At 34.7% G+C, this 19,638-nt stretch overlaps 1 protein-coding gene across 4 annotated transcripts in view; it reads right to left on the bottom strand.

Annotated features, from left to right (window-relative positions):
* Positions 1 to 18,159, bottom strand: part of LOC149806907 (uncharacterized) — a 70,436-nt gene extending 52,277 nt beyond the window's left edge. For 2 of the 4 annotated variants that reach the window (XR_016421303.1, XM_089959520.1), the window contains exon 1: positions 18,053 to 18,151. The gene's annotated coding sequence lies outside the window, so the exon portion shown is untranslated. The other 2 variants (XM_089959529.1, XM_089959540.1) reach the window with 2 other exon arrangements.
* Positions 18,160 to 19,638: the final 1,479 nt, after the last annotated feature.

The following is a 19,638-nucleotide window of genomic DNA, read 5'->3' as shown; positions in this document are numbered from 1 at the left end:
ATACCAAATCACTATATACCAAATAGTTGCAGAGAAAATGCAGTCAAATACAACGTGGCATAAATTATGGAACATATAACCTTTGTTACGAGTCTATGCTCCAAAAATAGCTAACAGAAAAGGATGAAAGACAACAAGCATTGTAAAATTTAAAAAATAATTTATTTCCCTAGAATACAAAATTGAAAATGAGAAAAAAAGAACTTATGGTATTGTGAATTAAATCCCAAAATAATCCAAGAATTACAGACGCGAGTCCTAATAATTGAAAGTCCTGAATAAAACTCAGTATAAGTCCCGAAGAAATCCAAAAACTGAAGGCGATGACGTGTCTGTTATAGCGTATAGAGTGTTGATGTGTCAACAGTCTTTTGTTGAATCACAGTAATATAATTCCAGGATTGAATTCAATATGAATTCAAGAGAATGTCTTTTTCCAAGAATTTTAGAACAGCACTTTTGTATTTCCAGAGAAAATGATCACTTTAATTCAATAATTTGAAAGACAAAAATTCAGCCCGACTGGTCACAATATAATACAACTAGAAAGTGCTAGATGTTAAAGCACAAATGACCAAGTCCTCGCAATTACAAGATTATATACTTCTCTACTTCACTTCAGGTCACAATTAGCATTTCCTAAAAAAAACATTACCTAATAGGAAAAATACTTTCTACAATGATCTTGATGTTTACAAAATCAAAACCATAACCTGGATTACACTCAGAAAATTCAAAAGCTCAGACCCAAATGAATATATTTACTTCTTCTATTAAGAAGAAGTACAAGTATTAAGCCCATGCACAGAGAGAATAATTTAGCTATGTATTAGTTATTAACAGAAATTAAAATAAAAAAGTCAACCAGGTCAAGCAGAAATAAACTCAGTTTTGGACAAGGTCAAGAGCAGCATACAATGTTACATTACTATAACATGTAATGATTTTTTTTAAAACTAACAAACAAACAATTAATTTAAATATACAACACACATTAACACTTATTCAACGCGAATTCCTTAGCCCCATCAGCATGTTACAGACTGACGCCCTTGGTTTAATTATATTACAATGACGTTTTAATTCAATAAAGTAACTGGTGTAGAAGTTGCATCACTTTCGAAAGCATAATTACAACATCTTGGTATTGCTGAAGACGACAACGACGACTATGTCCGCAGAAGTTGATACCATTGTTTCGCCATTCACGCATTCGATACAAAAACTTTATTAAAATATTAGTCGGGCATGATTAGTCGGGTAAAAAGTATGGCATTATTTGATGATTATTGAGTAAGGACCTAACTACTTCAGCTGAAACATGGGCATATCAATGAGGGGATTTTATTTGGCTGTCAGTACTTTATTAGCTGTAGGTTTTGTTCAAGCAGTGCTTTGCACAATTTAGATCAGCACTTCTTCCATCTAAATTTGCTTGCATATAATGACATAATTTGCAACGACTTACTGCTCACATAAAAATATTTGGATATTAATTTTTTTCTCCCTTTTCTATAAATAAAACTGGTGAATCTAGTGTTTGTAAATATACCAAACTTTTACTTTTTGTGGAGCCCACCTAGGTGGATATCTGAAACGTACCAGTAACATTCCCGAACATTGCTGTTTTGTTTTGGGATATAAAATTCTTTCATTTCCTTACCGTAAATTTCCTTCAACTGCTCTTGAATTACATTCATCCGTATTGTCTCTCATGTTAAATGAAAGTTAATTTAATCTGCTACCCTGGTTGAAACTTTTAACGTTGTGATCAGGGTCGGCGCCAGACCCGGCCAGATTATCTGGCGCTCTAGGCAAGGTTAGATTCTGGCGCCCCCCCCCCCCCCGAAAATATCAATTTCCAAATTTATAAACAATAATAAAAAAAATATGCGCCCCCTGATATCAGCGCCCTAGGCGGCTGCCTAGTTTGCCTATATGGTAGCGCCGGCCCTGCTTGTGATCGAACTAGAGACTTAGATGTTCGTTAAAAAAAAAGTTGGGGGGGGGGTCTTGTTTTGCATCTCCATAATTTTGTGATAAAGACTGTCCATACTTATGATGTCTTATTAAAGAACACAGATATTCGCTTGCCGCAAAACATTCGCTCAGCACATTGATTCTGAGATCAAATCACAGGCAGAGGAGTTTTACTTCTGGTTTCAGTTAAAGTTTTGCCTTTTGATATTATTTCCTTCAACTTGGAAAGCAAGCTGTCCACGCATGGGATGTCACTTTATGAAACAAAAATAAGTCAATCTGCATAAAACTCACCTGATTAACTTTAAAAAATACCTGAATTTTTCACAATCTGGTTAAAGGTACGAAATACGTATCTTCCTCTTTTCATGAACATTGTAATAATGTTTTCTTATATGATAAAAGGCGAAAAGCATTGCCACGATGAGACGACATTGTAATTTGATCTGAAGATAAAGCCTTTTTTTCTGCGAACAGTTGCTCTACAAATGTAAACAATCAATTACTTCATGAAAGTTCTGGTTTTACATGCTTTGGATTCTGGGGCATATTTTGTGGGAAACATGCAAACTTTGACTTGTGATTGATTAAAGGGGCATGCTAGTTATAGTGCTGTCGGCAGTTCGTTTTAAATATGTTTAGTCGCGACCATATCTTTACCAAATATGAGAATCAAAATATGTGATTTGTGTGATGCAAGAGGTCGCGGGTTCGAACCCTGGCCGAGTCATACCAAAGACTTATAACAATGGTACTAGCAGCTCCCTCACTTGGCATTAAGAGATTAGTGTTAGGACTGGTCGGCCTGGTGTCAGGATAATGTGGCTGGGTGGGGAATTATGCCCCAGTGCTAGACATCACTATAAACTGCCACACAGCAGACATCGTAGCGATATGACTGAAAAATTATTAATGCTATGTTAAAGATGCAAATCACACAAGCATGATGTTTTCTATCGACAATGACATATATGATACAATGAAACAGTAATCAGTTGGAGTCCCTTGTTCTAGTCATTCCAATTTACGAGCACTGTATCAAGATGCAGTTTAAAAAGTAGCACAGTTCAACCTCCCTCGCCCATGCTCGTTTTATTTATCCTACGTTCTAAAGTCTGATTATACCTTCACGTATGTTTGTACATCCCTACCGATTTGAAAAACGAAAAGCATACATGAGATTTTTTTAAAAATGCACAGAACTTAGTTCATTCATTGGTTTATCACGTCAAACCTGAATATGACCTGGGGCTGGGGGTAGGTGGGAGCCTAACACAGTTACATTTTACACGTTTTAAGTGTTAAAAGACGACCTTGCTCGCCGGTCATATTCAGTTCCTGGATAAGTCCATTTTCAGCGAAGGGATATATGCACAGCTACCCATGTATGTACACTGAAGGTAAATACTACGTCGTCTGTTCCAATATTTACAATGTCGAATCAAGCAAAGGATAAGAATGATAACTACAAATTTGCCTTTCACGTGAATGTTACAAGTGGTGTAATGTCCATGCGCGCAAAGGGCTATAACTATAGTTACTGAACAGGATGAACTACGTCACATTTTTGTCTCAGGAAAATAGATTCGCCCATAGTGTACGCAATATGGTGCGTATTACTATGGAAACTCCGTTAAGCAACTTCTGTTTAATTTTTATCACATGAAAAAAAAAAATTCGTTATTGAAATTGGTTGGGGGTTGTTTACAAACAAACGGGGACTGACGCAGAAACTATAGTTTTGTAGCACTACCTCTTAAAAATTCTACCTAACCGCTAGTCCGAGTTTCTTCTGACCCTTGCCACCCCATCTTTGATATTTGGACATTTATGTTGGTGTGTAGGGTCCATTCCCTATCGAAAAGTTGGAATTCTCGACACCATTTGGTGTCGGCAAGGGGTAGCCGCTTACTAGCCGGCCCAGAAAACTTGAACGACCATGCAACAATATATACCTGCATAAAATCGATAAGAATACGATTTATTTTCTCAGAAATTGCGATCATAACATTCGTTAAGTCTTTAATCAGCTGACAGACGAGACGAAAGTACATCGTTGCTGAAATTTGACCTGGATCTGGCCGTTGTCAATTCCTAGTCACGTGACTACACAACTCTCTTAACCAACATGTCAATGACATCAGAGGTCATACAGTCACGTGATAACAATAAACTATTTCTAGTGTAGCTGTAGGAAAACAGTTCAAACAGCAGCAGAGAGGGTGAACAGACCTTCTGCAGAAACGTCATTTTGAAAACTAAAACCTCATAAGAAAACAAATGAAAAATATAAGCGTAATAACGCTAAACCAAAGCCTCTGACTTTACCCAGAGTTTCTTTAATTGGGTTAGTTTTTTATTTATTTTGTCTTTGTCGTTTGTGTTTTTCTAAATTTGTATGTGCGTTTTGTTTACCGCAGGATGTTTCACTGAGGTCGCACCCTCTCCGCTGCTATAATTAAATCATTATTATATCAACCAAATATCTTGTTCTGGGATCGTGTCAATTTATTGTTATGAATCCGTGTGGAGTAGATTGTGCGTTTGAAAAGAAATTTTGTAACTTAATCATGCCCATATCCCCACTACACCAAGTCTGATGAATGTTTCTCAAAATATGCGTATCAACTCCATTAAACAAAACTAAAATATTACAATTATCTCTGATCACTTTAGGTATGTGTGGGTATCGTTGAGTAACATAAATCACATCAGTATTTGTATGCCTGCCGTGAGAAAATATTCTTGCCGGATATGTTTATCTAACATTACGTCGTCGTATACTACACGATTATTAATAAATCCATCTAATTCATCTACGGACGGTGCTTCATCAAAATCAGTTATAAAATTAACAATATCATCACCATCTTCATTTAATAACTTTGCATTTTCATTAAAATCTTTAAATACATCGTAACATCTCTGATCATCAGCTGACAGCTACTAAATATAACGTATCCCATTTCAACCATCTCATTATCAAATTAAGTAATAACTGTGTTTTACCAGACCCAGATGGACCTATTATTATCATTATAATGGAATTCGGTAATGCTGAAATATGTTTGACTGGCTCTTGTTTTCGTATCGCTGAGAAATCAACGACATCCATGTTGTAGAAATATAATAAATAATATCGATCTCTATTGTGTTCGATGTAGCATCCACCCCCACAAGTAAATTGACAACAATATTAACAAAATATAAAAAGCGTGCACATACAGGTAAATGTGTAAAATGTGGTACAAATAAATATGAATTTATTTCTAATAAAAAAATTGGTGGCAGCATCGTTATTTCATCAGGAAAATTACCAGCAACTCCATGGGCTAAATACCCAGGAGAAAAACACATTCCTGGATATGATTATTGTGGTCCTGGAACCAGACTTGATATCGAAGATCAACCAAGACCTGGAGAGTATCCCATAAATGATATTGATCGAGCATGTCACGCTCATGATGTGGCTTATAAAAGTAAAGATCTGCAACAACGACATATTGCAGATGTGAAGTTGATTCTTGATTAAATTCCATAAAAAATAAATATTTCAGAAAATCATTAGCTAATTGGTTGGTAAGATCTGCGATGAAAGGTAAATTATTTTTCGGAGCCGGTAATTAATCAACCGATTTTTTAAATAATGGATACTGGAGGGGTAGAGCAGCGATTTGTAAACTCGATGATGCAGCAAATGTTACACATTCTGCTGCTGAAAAATGGTTAGCACGACAGGCAATATGGCAAATTTATCTACCACCACCTATAAAAAAAGTCAGAATGTATATTTTGATGTCATCATTACTAATGAAGTTCATGAAGCAGATATTTTCTTTTTACCACATGATACTATTAAAATTGGTAGACGTCAATCAACATACAAATACGCGTTAACTGTCGTTGACGTTGCAAGTAGATATAAGGAAGCTGTACCATTATCAACTAAAACAGCAACTGAAGTTTCTTCTGCTTTTGAACGAATTTATCAACTAGGACCATTACGATGGCCACAACTATTACAAGTTGATCCTGGCAAGGAATTTATTCGTGCAGTATCATCTCTGATGCAAAAGCATAACGTCAAAAATAGACGAGGACATACTGCATTTCATCGTGATCAGGCAAGTGTTGGATGATTTCATCGAACATTTGCTGAGCGGTTATTCCGATATCAATATACAAAGTAAAAAATTCAGAATGATACGAGATCCCGCGAATGGGTTGCAAGATTACCAAGTGTGATAAATGCATTAAATACTGAAATTACTCGAACAACTTATATGAAAGCTATTAATGCAATTGCAAAAAAAAAAAAAAAAAAAAAAAAAAAAAAAAAAAAAAACATACCAATACAACGACACGATTTTTCAAAACAACCAGTATTAGGTAATGTTACTGGAAGATATTTATCTGAACCAGGTGAACTTGAAGGTGGTAAAAAAGAGTGACTGGTCCTATTTGGAGTATTACAAAACAAACATGTTCTAGCGTGGTAAAATCCACGGGTAGACATGCAATCTACATATTAGATTCAGCTGCTCCTCAACCTGGATTTGCACGCGAACAATTACAAGTAATTCCTGAAGACACACAATTACCACCGCATTCACTTTTGTAAACTAGCACTTCGACGTCGATTACATTCAAGACAGGCCAGCATCACGTTTTTGCATGTATGACCAAAATTATTATTAATTATGTATACAGTAAATTGTCATGGATTATTATTTGAATACTTCCACAATATTACTGTGTTACAGCTCGCACGATGATTATTTTGCTGTTGTTTCAATGTCATGATAATGTTAGCATTGAGAAGTCGCGTTTTTTTATTTGTCACTCTGTTTATAACTTTAAAAAAAATCTTACTATATCATTGTCAATAACATCATTATTGCCAGTAGTTTCTGTAAAGTATTTGACAATTCTCCGCAGCTGAGATATTCTTCTGACTCGAGACACTGCGTGATAAACTAAATTTGACCATTCAATACGAGCATTGACAATCCAAACATTTGTATCAGAGATAGTTAATCCTTGTGAAGAATGAATTGTCACTGCGTATCCTAGCGTCCATTGAGTTTTTTCCATAGTTAACGCGCTTTCAACAATCCTGATAGCAACTAAGACAATATCATTTAATGATCCTGGTATATCAACGTCGATATAATGCCGTCGCGTATCAACCGGTAGATAATATAATGGTACGTGTAGATTTGAAAAAATATTTTTATGTAACATAAATGATTGTTGTTGTGTATCATGAACTATCTTTCTACTTGCAACTAGCAAATCATCCAAAAATTGTTTATAGGAGTTTCTGAAATTATTTCACGCATTATTGCACACTGAATTTTATTCGGTTGTAGTCTGATTAATTTCTTAAACTCTCTTAATTCTGGATCAAGTGCTCTTTGATCATAAGTAATTTCTTCATAATAATCTACAAAATTCATCAGCCATATATGTGGCGATAATTCAACAAAAGGTGTTGGTTGACCATGATCACCGCACATTATTACATCAGTATTATTCGTCAAAAACCAATCAAGAAATATTTTTAACGTTTCTAATGAAACAGTGCATATTTCATCCAAAACAATAATCCTTGGAATATATATATATATATATATATATATATATATATATATATATATATATATATATATATATATATATATATATATATATATATATATCCATTCGTTCAAGAGTCCATTTATCTCCCTTCCATCAAATAATTTATGATAAGTTCATGATTTAATATTTCTTTCTCTCATTTCTCTTGCGAGTTCGGGTGTAGGTGTTAATACAACTATTTCTGAACAACTGTTCAAGAAAAATTCGATCACACGAGTTGTTTTACCAAAACTCCAGGCTCACTGAGATAAACTTTTATGTCTAGCTACAGGATCAAATACAGATGGTGCTGACGACAATTTTGATATCTGATTTTTTGGTACTAAATACCCTTAATTTCAACTTCGGCGGATTCAGAATAATTAAGTATACTTTCTTGTTTTATTTTCCATTCACCCCGTGATGCATAAGTGCCGACATGTAGTTGTTCCAGCAATCCTGTAATTTCGTTTATTGATATAAAATGAATCCGTCGCGACTCTAACCGCGGTATCAGGAAATATGTTTATCACTGATAATAGATTTATCAAAACGTACGCGAACATTGAAGATCCTAAATGAGTAAACTGCGGTGACTCACCATCAGGGTAACTCACATTTATACCTAATTTAGTTCCGTCTGATAAATTAATATTACTTCGACTTATAAACGTATTTCTATTCGTTGTATCAGCAATTATAAAATCTAGTTGAGCATCATCTATAATAAATCTTGTAATATATTACTGATGATCATATGATCCTCCTTGGGTGAATTTGCCGATTTTTTTCTGCCAAGATCTTTTACTATTTTATTCTCAAAATCAGTTATATCAGGATTTTCATCATCAGAATATTTCTTTTGTTGTGGAAACCAAACTTCTTTCTGCGGACGATATGATATAATTGCTTCACTCACTGTTAACAATAATGGTTTTCACATCAAGCATATACCGTAACAATACTGTTGGTGCCCACATTTTTTCTGAAAAATGTTTGCCAAAGCAAACATAAGAAATCGGATGAAGATTTTCAGCAAACTCAAATGATTCGATGCAAACGAATCCAGTTATATCAAAATCCGGTAATGTTCCGTTTATAGACACTCTGGTCATTTTGTGTGTAGGATGTCCAAATCGCTCAAAATACTTAGAACACTCTCCCATTCCAAGAAAACGTCCCGGATAACATGCAACCATATCAACTGAAATAACATATCTATAATCTTATTCAGTATTCCTTAATCCAACGTGTCCGTATTCGACATAGCTGCGTTGTATTTCTTCAAGATAATCCAATCGTGTTGGTTGCCACGAATTTTTCTCTCTAGCAAAATGAGCAGCAACTGACGGAACGGTAAAACAATTACTCAGTAATTGTTCAGCCATGACATCGTCAGGCTCATGGGGTATATTCAGCGATAGATATCGCCGCGCAATATTTTTTTATTTCTTCATGGAGAGATTCTGTACGATAAATAACGCCATTAGGTCGTACAAGTTGTTCATAATTTCCATTATCTGAACTTTGAAGTAACCACACTAAAACAGGATCATTCTTTCTTATTTCGTTAATAAAATCAAATTTATCCCCTTGGTAAAATTTAACAATTCTATTTCGTGGAAATATTGTTACTGCATTAGTCCACGCATGCGCATTATGACCAATAATTTCAATCGAAGCTCCTTTCGATTTACACTTTGATTCGTATAAAATCTCTCCGGTTATTGTTCTTACCGTTACTGAAAATTTTAATTTCTTTCCTCGCTCAACCACGTCTTTGACAGATGCTCCGGTATCTTTAACTATTTCTCCCCATTCGTTTATTATTTTACGTCTTTTGGCCATTAAACCGTTTCTACGTGTCGCGTTGGTAAAATGTTCAGTTACTAGTTCGGCTACAGAATTCATTTTTGAACATTACATCGGTTTCAGATTATTAACGCTGGGTTTATCATTTATCGGATAAATTCCATGAATAACCGCATTTACAGGATACGCTCTTTTATAATACAGTTTGTCAATACCAGTAAAACATTCCTGGTTGGAATTATTACTTAATATAACAATTTTGTCACTACGAAGGACAGTGTCACGTTTGTTACTGATATTCAAGTATTACTGCTCGTTTCTGTTAATACAATAAACTTTACTCTGAAAAAAATATCTTCGATTGCCGCTTGTTTATCGTTTATTGTAGTATCGTCGACTTTGTCGACACCATCGGTGTTACGTATGATTTTGAACGTCGACCACACGAGATGCACCATCCTTGCTAAATTCTTTCTTTGCGTCATGAATACTATTAATTAAACTTTTATTCGTCGGATCAACCAGAGCTCGCATTGGTAAGTCGGGGGATATTCTGTCAAGATTAAATTTATCTTTAGAAGGATTAATTTTAGATAATCTCTCAAATTCATCCATAATAAAATTAAGACATCTTTACATTATATATATATATATATATATATATATATATATATATATATATATATATATATATATATATATATATATATATATATATATATGTGTGTGTGTGTGTGTGTGTGTGTGTGTGTGAGTGTGTGTGTGTGTGTGTGTGTGTGTGTGTGTAACTTTTATTCTTCCCGAGAACAAAAAAAAATACACTGTGTAATTTTTTTATCTTAGTTTATGGTAATATACCCATCAATTTAATGAAATCAGTTTTTTTTATTCAGAATTAAACATTGTTTTTTAATCTAATCAAATTGAATGCAAGAATGTATATAATTCATAATCTGATCTCTATCACACGTGATCATGATATGTTCTCGCCGCAGTTTATTTAATTGTTCCTACGTCAAGAAAAGTCTTCGTTGCTGTATTCATCAATAACTTTATTAACACTAAATTGTTCTGTATTGACTGAGGGCTGTGTCATTATTGTTGTGATGGTGTTTTCATGCATGTCTTTGTCGTTTATAAAAACTCTCATATGTTCGTTCATTATATAATATCTCTTGATTAAATAATTTATTGTAAAACACTCTACAAAAATATCTCGTTAAGATTTTACGTAGAGATTTGTATTTAAAAGTTTCTCCACGTATATCGATTAAATAACCGAATTGGTCAGTAAGTTGGAAGTCTATTCCTGACAATAAATGATTACGACATCGTAGATAAACCGGATTGATCGGTTCTTGTACAATCAAATATTCAGAAGGTACCTGAGGTGTAAAAGTATATAAAATATATCCTTATTGAGCTTGAATTGATTTTTTTCAAGACCTATTTGATAACGGCCATCCATTGCATCACAAACAAGATTAACTGCGATCGTTGAGGCTATATTTACAATTCCTGGTGAAATATGACGACCTCTTCCATTTGGATCATTGTTAAATTTCAGAAGAGATGCTGGTAGGGCTATTTTTTCATGACTCAGCAATTTTAGGGAAAAACTCATTAATAATATCGTTGAGGGATTTTTTTCAGCTCGTCAGTTCTAAATTCTGGTATTATAAATGTTTCTAGATCTGCTTCGGTTATTTTATGACTATTTAGAAATGTTCTTATTTGTAAGTCTCCTATATAATTATCTGCATTATGGATTTTCTCAATGTAAAATTTTAATGTCTCAGTGTGAAATGTATTAAGATAATCGATGTCTGATACAACTTGATTAAATGCTCTATAGTTTCAATTTGTTGTTGTTTTATATCACCATTATAATATTGAGATAGAGACAAAAAGAGATTTCGAAGACCTGTAAGTGATTTAGAGTATTCAGAGTTAATCGCATTAGAATAATTTTCAACTTTATATTCATAAGATACCCTAGAAAGACCTACTGGTATTTAAGGAAGCTTCGTACCATCAGAAGTAATACAATAGGCTGACTAGCTATAAACTTTCCATGGAAATTCTTCTTGATATTCTGGAGTTATTACACATTTTTTTTCTTATCTGTGAGAAATTCATCTAACTTTGGTTCTGGTGGTCCTTTACATTTTGGAGGAATTTCAGACCAACCAAGGATAGATCTTATCGATGATTGATAAATATCGACAACATAATCTGTGGGTCGGTGGTTCTTCCCTGGGTTTTCCAGGGTTATTCCTCCACCAGTTATACTGGCCGCCATGTATAGCCTATCTTGTGCAGAAAAGTAGCGTTAGACCCTAGAACCACAACAACATAATCTGGAGAAAAGATTTCAATTGCAGCTAATAAAGTTGGTTCGTGAACTGTTATAGCTATTTTTGATTCTTTTCCACTTAAAGATTTTATTCTGCGCCGGAATTCGTCATTAATTTGTTCGATTTGATAATTACCTGTTTGAATTCTGACAACGTTCCAGTCCTGTGTGCTCTATTATTTTTATTTTTATTTGCAAGTATAAGTTAATTATTTGCTGGTAATCCACCGAATGATTTTGATCTGATATTTGGCCAATTGTGATATACTCGTACTTGTGCTAGTGCAATTTTTTTCGCTGTAATTGCAGTTGGAAAATTAACATTAAATTCAGTTTAGTTGAGCTTACCGATATCATCGTAGCTTTTGACGGAGTTGTATTAACGACAATCTGCTGAAGTAGCTCGTTCGGAGTTGACGTTCTTATATAAATCCTGATTTTCTAAATCAGTCACAGTCATTGAGTCTTCATAACTTTTAATCATATCCGTGAACTCACAATCTGATATTTTTCCGTCGCTAACACTTGCTGAAAATAACGAGGATAATTTGGAGTATGCTAACGTCGCTGTAATTTTATTATATAATCATGCAATTTTGCATTTCTACACGTGCATATGTTTTTGCAATGATATTAAGAATACCGGATATCGTTGTTGCAGCTGAAACACAAATTGTTACAACTGCTGGTGATGTTATTATTATTGTTGATAACAATACGCCGGCTGCAGCAATAGCAGCAGACGCTGAATAAACAGTTATGTCAACGATAACTTCACGTCTGCGATATTCTTTTTATTTTTACTATATACTCGTCAACGATATTTTTAAATTTTGTTTGCCATTCACGTGCTTGATTGTAACTAAAACGTTGAACGTTGATCGTAATGCTCATATTTTAATTAGGTGGGAATTCAGCGTCTAATTTAAGACACCAATAATAAATCAAGCCGAGTATATTTTTTTCCGGGTTCCACAGCAATGTTTCCTAGTCGTTTTGATTTAACATCACTAACATAGATCCAGGAGATCCACCTGACGGAGTCAGTGGACAAGGCCGTGAAATCGTGGTAGATATTTTAAATGTTACAACACCGAGTACAGAAAGCCTGTATACACCGGTAACCTCAGCGCGATATGCAATGGTTTTACTGAGTGGTAACCATAATGCTTGGTCAGACGCTACTGTATATACCAGGTTGATAATCTGCTTGTCGGAAATTTTAATCAGATTAATGTTTTTTAACGATATCAGGAATTCCACTTATAACATCTTCTAGTCTTTTTCTAATATCATCGATATTACTCTGCGTTATCGGGATTAACTCTGAAAATGATTTAGGATATCCGATAACACCTAATCGTTTATTAATCGTTTCAATATCTGACATAGCTGTTTTAATATCGCCGAGTTTTGTGTTAATATCGCCGAGTTTTACGTCAACAGTCAACGGACTTCCAAAGAATTCCTCTGCGATTTCATTAATTTTTATAAAATTTCTACGAAAATTTGTTAACATATTTACGTGAACGTCATACTCAGCTCGTATCGTGGTCAATTCAGTATCTACTAAGTCTACATATTTTTTTGTTGCAGCATCTTCATCAGATGTTGGATCTCTTAAAACAACTATTTTATTTCCATTCATGCTGAATTCACCTGTCATTATATCATCGGTAGATCGCAAACGATTAGCAACGCTTTTTGCAATTTCATTTCTAATAGTTAGTATTGAGATACTCGAGTTTCTGATGTTTCCGTCATTGGTAAATATGGAATATTATCCGTGGTTGCGCCGAGATCTTTACGAACTATGTCATTCCATTCGTCTTTCAAACAACGTGATTATCTTGAAAAATAACAACTTCATCTCGGTCAACTCCAAAGAGGTTCATACTATCAACGAGTTCATCTTTAGTCGCGTAATTTGACAAATCAATATCATCTTTTTGTTCTTGTCTTTGATAGAAGAAGATCTTCCGTAAATATCAACCATTATACTTTAAGATCTGTTTAAAACGATTAACGGCTAATTGTATAATCGTGCACAACATTGTGATGTGGTGATGTTGATAAAGATATAGCATTGAGTACATTAATTACTTCACGACCACACATTGGCAGATCAGTTAGTGTTTGTGTTGGTAATGTTGAATACCAAAGTGGAGTATAATAGCAACTGCTCTGTAATAAGGAACAACTCCAGTGTTTCTATTTACTCGAGCTCGAAAGTGAATATCAACGACAGATTGTCTAGATAAATCAAGATGTTCCAGCGAAAAGTAATAAATCGGACACAGAGTTGTAACATCTAGTTGTGATATTTGCAAACCAGTATTTATATTTTGATCACGTACCATAAATGTCACGTGCTACATGATTTAATTCAAAATTTAATAATATATCTTCGGCTGGTTCTTGATGTCCATTTACCCTCAGTGAAACTTCAGAAACTCCAAGTTTGTCAAATATCATTGGACTTTCTTCTTGCGAGTTACTCGTTCAGTGTTTTGAAAAACAAAGAAAATATGCCTTGGTGCAGAAATACCTTGCTGAAATGCTATATGTCACGTGAATAAACCATTAACGGTACTTTGAACACTGTCTGTAGTTGTTGTTAACCATGATAATAATGATTTACCACCTGAATTCATAAAAGCAATTAGTTTTTCATCTTCAGCAAGCGATGGAATCAGTACCGGCATCCACAACGAAAACTTTGTTAGTAATACATTACCAGCATCAACGCCAACACCTTCTCGCCAAACAGCATCATCATCAGTAGCCTTTCTTACAAGTACAACTATGTGTTTGCCCCCGAAAATAACCTTTCTTACATTTCTGCAAGATCCAAAGATGTGAGACAGTGGAATCGCACATGAAAATCTTCTATTACCTCTTAACATCGATCTACGTATTGTACAATCTAAGTTGAAGCGTGCTTTAATGCTAAACATTACAGGTTGTGAGTCAACATCAGCGGTGTTTGCAGCGTTTCTTGTTTGTACTATAATATACTATCTGTTGTCAGGAAAGTCAGTAGTGTCTTTAGCAAACATCATTGACGGGCCATCTGATCTTATATAATCATTAGAATATCTTGCTAGACCTATTATTGTTGGAGCAACATCGACGTCTTTTTTGAATATTTTCAATATTATTTCCATCAATCATGTACGCAGCACTGTCAAACAACGCCATGATGCCATTATTAACGAAACTTATCATTGGCATTATATTCTGTATTATCAGCTTTCAAAAGTTCCCCTTCTACTTCAATAAACGCTTCAGCAGGTAAGAAATATATGCTTGTATCTTGAACTTGTAATTAAATTCAACCACGCTGATCTGGTTGTCGTGCGTCATAAGAATAATACTGATAATCACGTATAGATTCATCTTTGAGAACTGGTGCGTTCATATCGAACGCTTGATCAGATATACGTTTGAACATTTTATTATAATTGTTATCGTCTAACACGAAGACCACTTCCTGCTATTAAACTTGCCGTTATATGTTTTTCTTTTTCTGACTGGGGTATATCAGCCAACTCTGCTAGTTTTTTATTTGCAGCCTGATTGATTATTTTACTAATGTTTGCATGCATAACTTCAGTACTGGGTAATTTTACTGGTTGTGTTTTTCTTCGTACTAATCGAGCTAATCTTTCTTTGATTGCTGAAAATGCTTTACCACCAACATTACCAACAGCACCAATACCTTTATCGCGAATAGTTTCAATAGCTTTCATCCCTAATTGTTTTGCAATCGGTATTGCTTTTGGAGCTATTCTCTTAAATAAACCCTGAACAACATCACCAAGTCCATCTCCGTAAATCACTTTGTAAGTTGGCAATCGTGAGTTTACTCCCCTAACTAATACAGGCCTACGTTGAGCATTACGTATAAGCATTTTTAAATTACGTGCTGATCAGTTGTTTTCAGTCGCTGTAATAATCATCGACAATTTCCTTAATGAGAGAATGATAAACATTACGATCCATAACACCGCCTGTAAATATTCTTCGACAAATATCAGATATTTCATTAATAATTTCTGGAGAATTTTTTCCTGCACCTTTTCCTCCGATCAAATGTTCCAATCGGTCAACATCGGCGAGAACACTGTCAAGACAAGTAATAAGGCCGCTTCCTGTTTTTGGACCAAAATATTTATCATAAACTTTATCAATTACTTCTGCTCTAGGTTCTCGTTCTTCCTCACTTGTTATTTGGACTGGTTGCTTTGATTGTTGGTTTTGTTTTTGTTGTGGTCGTTGTCGTTTTTGTGGTCGTTGTAAGCTTTCAAGTTGTTTATTTATCCCATCAATAAATTCAATATATTTTGGATCATCATTGTTGACATTATTAGTTTCATGGTATACTTTATAAATCCACTTGTACCAGGCTTCACGATTTACATATTTATTAGCGTACTCAGGTTTCAGAAATACTTTTCTATTATCATAACTGTCCACGGCAAGTGCAGGTAATCTTACCTCTTCAATACCTTTTATGTAGAAAATATACATCTCGAAACATTTATCATTTGATTTAGTTCTGATTCCTGCTTGTTTTTGTTTTTTGGTTCTGGTTCTTTTACAACAGCACCTTCAAGTTCTTCAAGCTGAGAAGCAGGTGGAGGTTGAGCAGCAGCTTTTTCACCTGGAAGATCTCGTAAAATCTTTTTAATTTGTTTAGTTCTTTTTTGCCATTTTTTCACTTTGCTCAGCAGTTTCTTTTAACGCTGAAAGAAGACCTTCAGTAGCTTCTGCAACTCTTTCAGTAACCTTTTGTAATGGGTTTAAATAATTGTTCTGTACCTTCTACATTTTCAACTCGAGATTCTTGAAGTTCTTGAAGTTTTTGTCTAAGAGAATCACGAACAGGCAAAAACTTTTTGATTGTCTCTAATCTTTCTCTAGCTAATCTAGCTGTTTAAGTTGATACAATGATGATTTAATTATAGCAACAGAGGGGGTGCGACCTCAATGAAACATCCCGCGGTAAACAAAACGCACATACAAATTTAAAAAAAAACAAACGACAAAAGACAAAGTAACAAAAAACTAACCCAATTAGAGAAACTCTGTTAAGGTCAGAGGCTTTGGTTTAGCGTTTTTTTTTTGTTTTTTTTTTCGTATGAGGTTTTAGTTTTCAAAATGACGCTTCAGCAATAGGTCTGTTCACCCTCTCTGTGGTTCGAACATATAAATGAAAGTCACGCATTTTTTTTAGAAAAATGAAAAAACATAAACTTCTCAAAATATTTATTGTGCAAACAACGACCAAAAATCCGTAAATGTTGCAGCAATTTGAAGAAAACCAGATTCACTACGCAGAGAGCACCTGTCAGTGTGGTAGTCGCGTGACACCTGCTAAAACATCGCTGACACGTGTTCGGTACTTCTTGAAAATGGTTTTCACCACCCTGCTGCGATACCTACAGGATTCTGGTCGTTGTTCTCAGAATAAATATGTTGAGAATTAAGTGTGCATTATATTTATTTACGAACATTAACTAACTTCTGTATAATATGTCCAAATTCTATGTATAACAAATTTGGAAATTTACTGTCGACATCATGTGACTATATGACCTCTGATGTCATTGACAGGCTGGTTGCGAGATTTGTATAGTCATAAGACTCGGGATGCAAATGGACAGATCCAAGTCAAATTTCTGCAACGATGCACTTTCGTCTCGTCTGTCAGCGGATTAAAGACATGACGAATGCTATGCTCACGATTTCTGAAAAAATAAATCATATTCCTATTAATTTCAATCAGGTATATCTCGATGAAAAGTCGTTCAAGCTTGCTGGGCCGGCTAGTAAGCGGCTACCCCATGCCGACACAAAATGGTGTCGAGAATTCCAACTTTTCAATAGGGAATGGACTCTGACCCTACACCCCAACATAAATATCCAAATATCAAAAATGGGATGACAAGGGTCAGAGAAAACTCGGACTACCTAACCACTAACCAACCCATCCCAGCCAAACCCTTTAATCAGTCAAATGAAGTATACACATCATAACTTAATTACTGGACAAAAGTAGAGATCGTATAGTTGTTTATAATCAAGGTTTGACCTTAAAACGAGAACCTGAAACGAAGTTAAGAGCATACCTTTCAAGACCCTAAAATTCCAGCTTGTGTCACAGTGCGATACTTTCCTGGGTACAACATTGACATACTGATAATCAACAATATTCGTATCAAGCACCACCAAGTCACAATGATAAATGAAAGAAATACAGACATAAATACAACTTACTGCGCTTTAAGCAATGTGAAATGCTGACGCCATACTGGGATGACATAAGCTGACTTTATTCTCCGAATAGCCGAGCACAAAATCCCCACGACAATAGGAACATTTCGGTTAATTTCGATATTCCATAATTCAGTTATTTGAAAAAGAAAGTTGTACGCTACCTGGAAATTAGCCTGGTACCCTGGCTACCCATTATGATTCACATTTGCCAGGGTACCAGGCTGCCTGAAATGAACACGTATTACACATTACATTCTTACACATTTGAGGGATTTATCTTAATGTTATGTGCAGATATGCTATGTTTTTGGAATATGAATTATCCTTGATTTTTTTTTAGTGAGATTGTTGATGAATACGTGTGCTATTTAAATAAAAGTTTATCTTCATACATATATAAGATCGCAGACGTTTTGGCTTCTTTTGGTCCTCCGACGATTTGTGGGGATTTTGGATGCAGCTATTTATAGTATATTATGAGTCGTTTCCGCTGGGCGGAAAATACAGAAGGCGACTTATTGGAACTATGCACAGGACCGGATCAGGAACGGATATTTTAATAAAAAAGAGGACAAATTTCTTCAAAAATGGACCTCAATAATGAACATGTAACTTGTCTCTGACTTGATGGTAAACAGGAAAAAAATACTGTAATATCACACAATCCATGTCACCTAGATTGTGTGCCATATGCATGTGTGTATGCATGTGTGCTTGTTTTCTTTCTCTATAGATTATATTTATTATTCCTAGATTATCTGATAACCAGAAATGTTTGATTGTAAGATGACCATGGGATGGTCCCCGACCCATTGGTCAACCTATTACGGGGTTAATAAAAAAAAAAGAAACAAAAGGAACGGATATTTAGGGTTTCTTCACCCCACCCCACCCTGCAAAACAAATGTTAGGTTGTTTCTCATTTTGCTCAAAATGACTCTAAGAAGAAATACCATATCTATATTTCTGAGGACTACTGTGAACATCTTCATTTTAAACAATATTGCTTTCACACAATCTGCAAGGGCAAAATTGGGGCGGGGGTAGAGGGTAGGAAGTACGTGTTCCATGTAAACTTTTCATTGTCTGGTGTGTGTGTGTGTGTAAAAAAAAAACATCAAAAAATACGCTTGGGCAAGTACTTCTCACATGAAGTGGGTCGCATGAAAATATCAGACAGGTCGCTGGCGTATTGCTATCCTGAATTTGTTGCACTGGTGTGTGCATACGATCCATAGAGGATCTCAAATGGGTAATGATTTAAGATTAAATTTATTAAACGAATTGAATAATGTCCAACTCTTCCGAGCCTTGATGAGCAAAAACTGGACATTATTCAACAAGTTTTATGAGTGTATTCATTACCTATTTAGGCTTCTGTTTATCACAGTTTTATTTTAATTTTAGAGAGAAAGAAGAACAAATAATTTTGTTCATTCTGACGTAAACGTTACACATTCCATTTGTTGCGCGTAAACAAATAGACCCTGACGCAAGTTGAATTAATAATGCACATTTCTATAACCAGTAACATTTAAACGCATTTTTTTTTCAAAAACGAAGTATAATTCAAAGACTAAACTTTT

Source organism: Sinohyriopsis cumingii, chromosome 1 (assembly GCF_028554795.1).
Source record: "Sinohyriopsis cumingii isolate HCF-2022 chromosome 1, ASM2855479v2, whole genome shotgun sequence".
In the NCBI taxonomy this organism is placed as follows: Eukaryota; Metazoa; Mollusca; class Bivalvia; order Unionida; family Unionidae; genus Sinohyriopsis; species Sinohyriopsis cumingii.
This window is presented reverse-complemented; position numbering and strand designations above follow the sequence as displayed.